Source organism: Bidens hawaiensis, unplaced genomic scaffold, assembly GCF_021521415.1.
Source record: "Bidens hawaiensis isolate Kalapana, Puna unplaced genomic scaffold, B.hawaiensis_p1.1 tig00053727_1, whole genome shotgun sequence".
NCBI lineage: Eukaryota > Viridiplantae > Streptophyta > Magnoliopsida > Asterales > Asteraceae > Bidens > Bidens hawaiensis.
Genome location: NW_027506268.1, coordinates 1 through 7,708, shown reverse-complemented (window position 1 = coordinate 7,708; position 7,708 = coordinate 1). Strand labels below are relative to the sequence as shown.

Sequence of the window (7,708 nt, the reverse complement as noted above, 5' to 3'; positions counted from 1 at the left end):
TTAGATATGTCCTATGAAACTTAACATATACAACATACAGAGGGTGTTACATGCTCTTGACCAAGTTTGCCACTTTACACTGAATTTTTATTAATTTTCACAGGAGAAATAAAAATACGTAGTAATATAGTACTTCAATTTACATGAATATATATTTTTTTATTTGTAACATCCCGAAATTTCTAAGTAATATTTAATATATTATTTTGTCGGGTGAAATAAACGAGTTAGTGGAACAGCATAATATGAAGACTTAGTAGGATAATTAGATGGGTTTGGATATGGACCAAAAGGAAATATGGGCCTTCGGTCCATGGGCTTGAGGAGTATAAATACCCCCTTAAACCCAAATCCTTTCCATTCCATCCATTTATCCATATCTCTACACACACCCAAAACACACACACCACATACACCGCCGGCGGCCGAGGAGATGAACGAACAAGATCCGAGAGAGGGTGAGCGATTAGTTGTGATTAAACAAGTTAAACGAGATCCAAACAAGCTCAAAAATGTATGATTCTTGATCTTTGAAGTTTAAAGATCCAAGCTTTATAGTGTATAAACGACCGAAAACGGTTGGGGAACGTAGTGGGTGATGTTGAACCATAACAAGGGTGTTAAATCGCCAAAATGCTTGATAGAAACCAAACAGCGGCTGGACTGGGCAACTTCGCCGCGAACTGGGCAACTTCGCCTTCAAAGCGATAACTTCGCCTTCAAAGCGACAACTTCGCCTGAGGCCAAGTTCGCCTAATTGATAACTTCGCTTACGGCCAAGTTCGCCTAACTGGTAACTTCGCCTGAGGCCAAGTTCGCTTAATTGATAACTTCGCTTACGGCCAAGTTCGCCTAACTGATAACTTCGCCTAAAGTCAAGTTCGATTAGAAAATAAATTAAAAACCTAATGAAAAATGTGTTAAGACAGTTAATGGAAATAAAATTTTTCCAAGCTGACCTGGCAGTTCGAGGGCTCTGCCCCTTGGACCCTGCCAGGGGCTGCCGCCCCTAGACCCCGCTGCCAGGGGCGCTGCCCCCAGACCCCCGTTCGTTGTGGGTCATATAAAGATAGAATTACAACATGAGTAGTAGTAGTTAATTGATACGTGTAACTTATACAGTCAGCCGAGCTCAGTTAAAGAAGGGATTTACAAATATCGGAGGAAGAAGCAGAGTTCAGGTGAGTTTCTAGCCCCATTCCTTGTTATGTTTTCGGGGCTGTGTGCATACTCAATGTGAAGTGTGAATACACTTACCTTAAGTGGTAAGTGTATGCTATAGATGTTATACGAGGTATATGTTTTATAATGCTTGTCGGTACGTGAACGATCTTCGGATATTGCACGTATCGCCAAGGATAGTAAATTCCAAGTGGTTGATAGCGTGTATGAATGTTATGATGTGACTTGCTTATTATGTAAATGATATGAAGCATGTTGTAGACAAGTAGAGGTAGAGCGTGTTAGAAGTGGCAAGAGTGTAGTAAGAGTGTTAGTGGCATGACGATAGTACGTGGTAGGGTAAGCCTATACGTGACTACGTCATTAAAGTGGCAAAGTGGCAAAGTGGCATAACGTTATACGTTATTAAAGTGACAAAGTGGCATAACGTTTTACGTTATTAAAGTGGCAAAGTGGCATAACGTTATACGTTATTAAAGTGGCAAAGTGGCATAACGTTTTACGTTATTAAAGTGGCAAAGTGGCATAACGTTATACGTTATTAAAGTGGCAAAGTGGCAAGGTGGTAGGTGTAAATAAGAGGCTAAGTGGTAAGGTAAGCAGGTTAGATGTGAAAGTGTGAATACACTTACCTTAAGTGGTAAGTGTATAGATGTTATACAAGTAGCTATTATGTAATGCTTGTCGGTACGTGAACGATCTTCGGATATTGCACGTATCGCCAAGGATAGTGATTATCAAGTGGTTGTTAGTGTGTATGTATTCTATGATGTGACTTGCTTATTATGTAAATATTGTATTGATATAAAGTGTGCTGTAGACAAGTAGGGGTAGATTGTGATAGAAGTGGCAGAGTCTAGTAAGAGTGTTAGTGGTATGACGATAGTACGTGGTAGGGTAAGCCTATACGTGACTTCGTTATTAAAGTGGCATCAAGTGGCATAAAGTGGCATAAGTGGCTAAGCTGTAGGGGTAATTAAGAGGCTAAGCTATAGGGGTAATTAAGTGGTTAAGCAGTGGCATGTTAGACTGTGGACTATGTGTCTTCGGATACGTATATATTGTATGTAGTGGTTGTATGATAAGTTGCTTGATTAACTAGAACTCACTCAGCGTAGCTGACTTTTAGTATGCACGCAGGTGAGTAGAATGAGACAGCTAGCTTGAGCGGGCACATGGTGGGCGAATAGGAGACTGGCATCTGAAGACTCAAAATGTTTTAATGTAATTGACGTTTATTTTGAAAGACAAGAATGTTTAATTAAGGCAAGTTTTGGATTGCTGTAACGTTTCATGAAAGTTTTTATATTCCGCGAAAGTTTTGATGAACTCTGATCTGTAAGAACTGTGTTTATGAGTAAATCCGACGCGAAAGTAGGGCTACCGGGTTCGGGGCCTTACATTATTAAACATCAGAAATTAGGCATCCAACTTAGAAGTGGGGTGTACTTTGAGTACTTAAAGAGTAATCGGCCTTCAAATTTGTTTTTTTTCTATTCAATTTTACATTTAGGCTTGACATATTTAAGACAAAATATTGACCAAATATAATGAAATTAAACCTAATCTTTTGAGCTAAAATTTGTCTTAACCACGTATTATCTAACTGGTAGTCTAAATGAATTTCAATCATAAATCCAAACAAAATTCAGTGTAATTCACTTTGAATTTCGGCTTGGTTTAGGTTTTAGAGTGTACCCAAAACCAAACTATAATTTTCTATTACCAAAGAAAACAAACAAAACCGTCAGTTATTAGTTTGTGTCGGCTATTCCAATTTGGTTTTTAACCTCAAATCAGTCACTTTTTTTTCACCTCTACCCAATACATCATAATGTAAGTTAACCCGGCCCGTTTACCCTCACCCATGATTACTATTATGCGGTCTGTTTGGACACACAACGGCGCTGGATAAGCAGTGCGCACGTTATAAAAGCGTTTACATCGCATCCTGGCGCAAATTAGGGTTCATCCTTACACAATCACCTTCTTTCCATATCAATCGTCCGCCTTGTTCACACACGTATTCGATCACTCACCCAAACAATATTATTATTATTATTATTCATATCCTCCGTAAGTCATCCTCAAAAACCCAATTTTCTTTCTTTCACTACAATGTCATATAATATACAATTTTCAAAAAATAAAAACTCTTTGATGATCACATTTGATTGCAATTTTGATTCTGTAAATGGGTTTTTAAAATCATTGTTGGTAACTGTAAGAGATCATGAAAAAAATATATATACAATTTGAGCAATTAGGTTTTTAGTAATTAATCAATTTAAAGCATAATTAGTTGGAATTTATTAGCAATTGTGTGTCTGGTGAGCTTATGACAGGTGGGTTTTGGATTAATTTTGATTATATCATGTTATGTTCTTTGTTCAGGATCAAATGGCAAAGAGTTGACTATTTGACTTTAAAGTTTAAACTATTGAGCTGTTAAGGATGATGTCCGATGACGGTGAACCGTTGTTGGTGGTTTATGATGACCATTCGGATCAACGGTCGATATCTTTAGATGAAACGAGTAGCACGGAAGAGTCACCGGATGAGACAAAAGTGTCGTTAGAGCCGACAGATGATGGCATTCCGTATATCGGTCAGCGGTTTGGTACGCACGATCATGCGTATGAGTTTTATAGCGAGTTTGCTAAACGGTGTGGGTTCTCGATCCGTCGGCATAGGACCGAGGGTAAAGATGGTGTCGGGAAAGGTCTTACCCGTCGGTATTTTGTTTGTCATAGGGCGGGGAACACGCCTGTGAAGACGTTAAGTGAAAATAAACCACAAAGGAATAGGAAATCGTCGAGATGTGGTTGTCAAGCGTATATGCGTATAAGCAAAACAACTGAATTAGGCACACCCGAATGGCGAGTAACGGGTTTTTCAAATCATCATAATCACGAGCTTTTGGAACCGAATCAAGTTCGGTTTCTTCCCGCTTACCGCACCATTTCAGATACAGACAAAAACCGGATCCTCATGTTTGCAAAAACCGGAATCTTGGTGCAACAAATGATGAAGCTTTTGGAGCTTGAGAAATGCGTGGAGCCCGGTTACCTTCCGTTTACCGAAAAAGATATCAGAAATTTGCTCCAGTCGTTTAGGAAAGTGGATTTGGAGGACGAGAGTATTGATTTGTTAAGAATGTGTAGGAATATTAAAGATAAGGATCATAATTTTCAGTTTGAGTATAAGCTTGATTCGAATAATCGGTTGGAAAATATTGCGTGGTCATATGCATCATCTATTCAATCATATGAAGTGTTTGGTGACGCGGTTGTGTTTGATACAACACATAGATTGAATGCTTTTGATATGCCACTCGGGATTTGGGTTGGGATGAATAATTATGGTATGCCTTGCTTTTTTGGCTGTGCACTTTTGCGTGAGGAAAATTTGAAGACGTATTCTTGGGCTTCGAAGGTAGGCAAGTTAACTGATTTATTGTTGTTTTAGTTAGGCTTGTAAATGAACCATTCGGTTGGAAGTTTGTTTATGTTGGTTTATTTAATAAACGAACGGACATTAACAAAATTTTTTGTTCATTTAGTTCAAAAAGAACATGAACACATGTCTTGTTCGTTCATTTATGTTTGTTAGTTTACGTTTGCTTAAGTTTGTTTCGTTATGTGTTCATTTAACTTGTTAGACCTATTAAAATGCACTCTAGTTTTATTAAATTAAATATCACCCATTACAATTTTGCGTGCTTTATTTTATTTTTCTAGGACCAACAGATCGAATGATTGATATTCACGTTTACTTTTAATTGGTGTTTGCTCAGTTATGTTCGTTTATCAGTGTTCAGTTATATTCATTCGTTTATGTTGTTTACGTTCATGAAGCGTTCATTTATACAATTATAATATCAACAAGATGAACATGAACACATTCATTTTCTTAACCAATAAACACGAGCAACAAGTCCTGTTCGTTTAACTGTTTATGTTCGATTGTTTGTTCAGTTGAAGTTAAACAAACGAACATGAACATTTCCCATTTGTGTTTGTACGGTTGCTTACAAGTCTACTGTTAGTCAAAATTGTCTTTATAGACTCAAACTGGAAATTATAATTCTTTTGTTTGCTAACCATAATTTCTAAATTATTTTATTTTAATTTGTGAAAGGCGTTCTTAGGGTTTATGAACGGGAAAGTTCCACAAACAATATTAACTGATCAAACATCATGCGTAAGAGAAGCTATAGCAATGGAAATGCCTTCTGCTAGACACGCATATTGCATCTGGTTAATAGTTGCGAAATTCCCGTCTTGGTTTAATGCGGTTTTGGGGAGAACGATATAACGAGTGGAAAAGTGAGTTTTATCGGCTTTATAATATGGAGTCGATCGAAGATTTTGAAATGGGTGGTGGAGAGATATGGTTAATTCTTTTGGGCTCCACACGAATCGCCACATAAGCTCCTTGTTTTCTACTAGAAATCTTTGGGCTTTGCCATATTTAAGAAGCCATTTTTTTGCTGGGATGACAACAACCGAACATTCAAAAGCCATCAATGCTTTCATCCAACGGTTCTTGAGTGCTCAAACTCGACTTGCACATTTCATTGAACAAGTATGTTTCTTATATTACTTTGCCAACTATACTAAGCATATTATCTTATTATTATTATTATTATTATTATTATTTTTGTTTCAAATCACAATAATCACTATAAATTAGGTGGCTGTTGCTGTTGACTTCAAAGATCAAGCAGGCGAACAGCAGACAATGCAACAAAACCTCCAAAACATTTGTTTAAAAACCGGGGGCACCGATGGAATCCCATGCAGCCTCAGTCCTGACACCTTTTGCATTCTCAAAGCTGCAAGAACAACTTGTTCTGGCTGCTCATTACGCATCATTTCAACTTGAAGACGGGTTCTTAGTTAGACACCATACGAAAATTGAAGGCGGCCGAAAAGTTTATTGGGTCCCACGTGAAGGCCTAATCAGCTGCAGCTGCCACCACTTTGAGTTCTCTGGAATTCTATGCAGGCACGCCCTTCGAGTGCTCTCCACCGGAAATTGCTTTCAGATTCCAGAGAGGTAATGTTTGATACTTTATCTTGCATTATTTAGACATGATTGATAAAATGTTATATTTGTGTGTTATTAATATTAGGTATATGCCTTTGCGTTGGCGGCGCATAAACACATCAGCAAAACTTCTTCAGAACAGTTTGAGTGATCATACAGAAAGAGTTCAGTTATTGCAAGGTATGGTGTCAAATCTTGTGACAGAATCAGCGAAATCGAAAGACCGGCTTGATATCGCTATGGAACATGTTTCTGTTTTGTTATCAAGGATTAGAGAGCATCCGGTTCCTTCTTCACGGTATGCCAGAAATGATTGTTTTACTTAGGAATTTGTTGCATGAAGCAGCCATAGTTAACAACCCCGTGTAGAAATATTAAGAATCAAGGGAGGTTTATGTGCAAAAGTTCTTGTTTTTGTTTGGTCTTGATGATGAACTTTTGATACATGGTTTGTAGCATGCTCTAATGAAAAACTGCTTTTGTGTCAAGTTCGACTGAGTTTCGTGTTGCGCTCTTGATTTGGAGATGGCTTTGTGTCTGAGACTATGAGGAAATTTTTTGAGTTTTTGATCATTAAAGTTAATCATGTTCATTTCAAATAAGTAACATTGGCATCTCTTCTAGAGCACAAAAGTTGAAACAAAACAATCGACAGTTGACACGAACATGATAAAAATAAGTCGATTTTGCTTTTGCCGATCTAACCATACGATGAAAATTATGATTAACAAATTCAAATTAACTTCTTTGCTTACTATAATAACTTGTTTACAACCTGTTTGACTCGTTTGCAATTTGATTGCAGCTCCATTACAAGTAACGCTTTTTAACATGTCCGCCGTTATGAAACGTTTTGATAAACATATTACAAGAGTGATAGACATCAACCTTAACCTGGAGCATTTAAAATCATGTAATAACACGATCCTTGTCAGTTGTAACCTACTTATTACGAGTCAACCGATTTGACAGGTTGGTGAGTCGTAAACGGGTTGACCATATATTAACTTTTTTGATTCAATTTTAAAGGGGGTTGGCGGGTTGGCCTTATTAACTAAACGTATCAAGCAGATCAAACACGACATGCTGGATTATTTCCATGTCGTGTTAGGAATTCCAACACTTAAATACCTTATACGAAACCATGTTATGATTATGAAGGCAGTTTTGAATTTTCCTCCAAATAATCATTTCCAAGACAATATAAACTTATAATCATCATCTTAATAAGCCATGTGATACAAAATCAAGATCTAGACCCATATCCAATAACAATATATTTGAGTTAAATACAACTAAAATGCCATAAGAAGATTACTTGTAACAGATCCATGATCAAATACATAGATAAAAAACACATAATGTAACAGACACTTATATTACATTAAATCAAATAATCAAACAATACATCCCATTGTAATAAATTTCTACTAACCAAGTTAACAACTCGTCTTCAAGAAACGAACGACAACTA

The 7,708-nt window shown here is 37.1% G+C and overlaps 1 pseudogene across 1 annotated transcript; it reads left to right on the top strand.

Moving 5' to 3' along the window:
• The first annotated feature begins 3,484 nt into the window (after positions 1-3,484).
• On the top strand, positions 3,485-6,714 carry LOC143617303 (protein FAR1-RELATED SEQUENCE 11-like; annotated as a pseudogene). The gene is made up of 4 exons (XR_013150804.1): positions 3,485-4,617; positions 5,323-5,769; positions 5,878-6,243; positions 6,320-6,714. The product of XR_013150804.1 is annotated as a protein FAR1-RELATED SEQUENCE 11-like (transcript).
• The last annotated feature ends 994 nt before the right edge of the window (positions 6,715-7,708 follow it).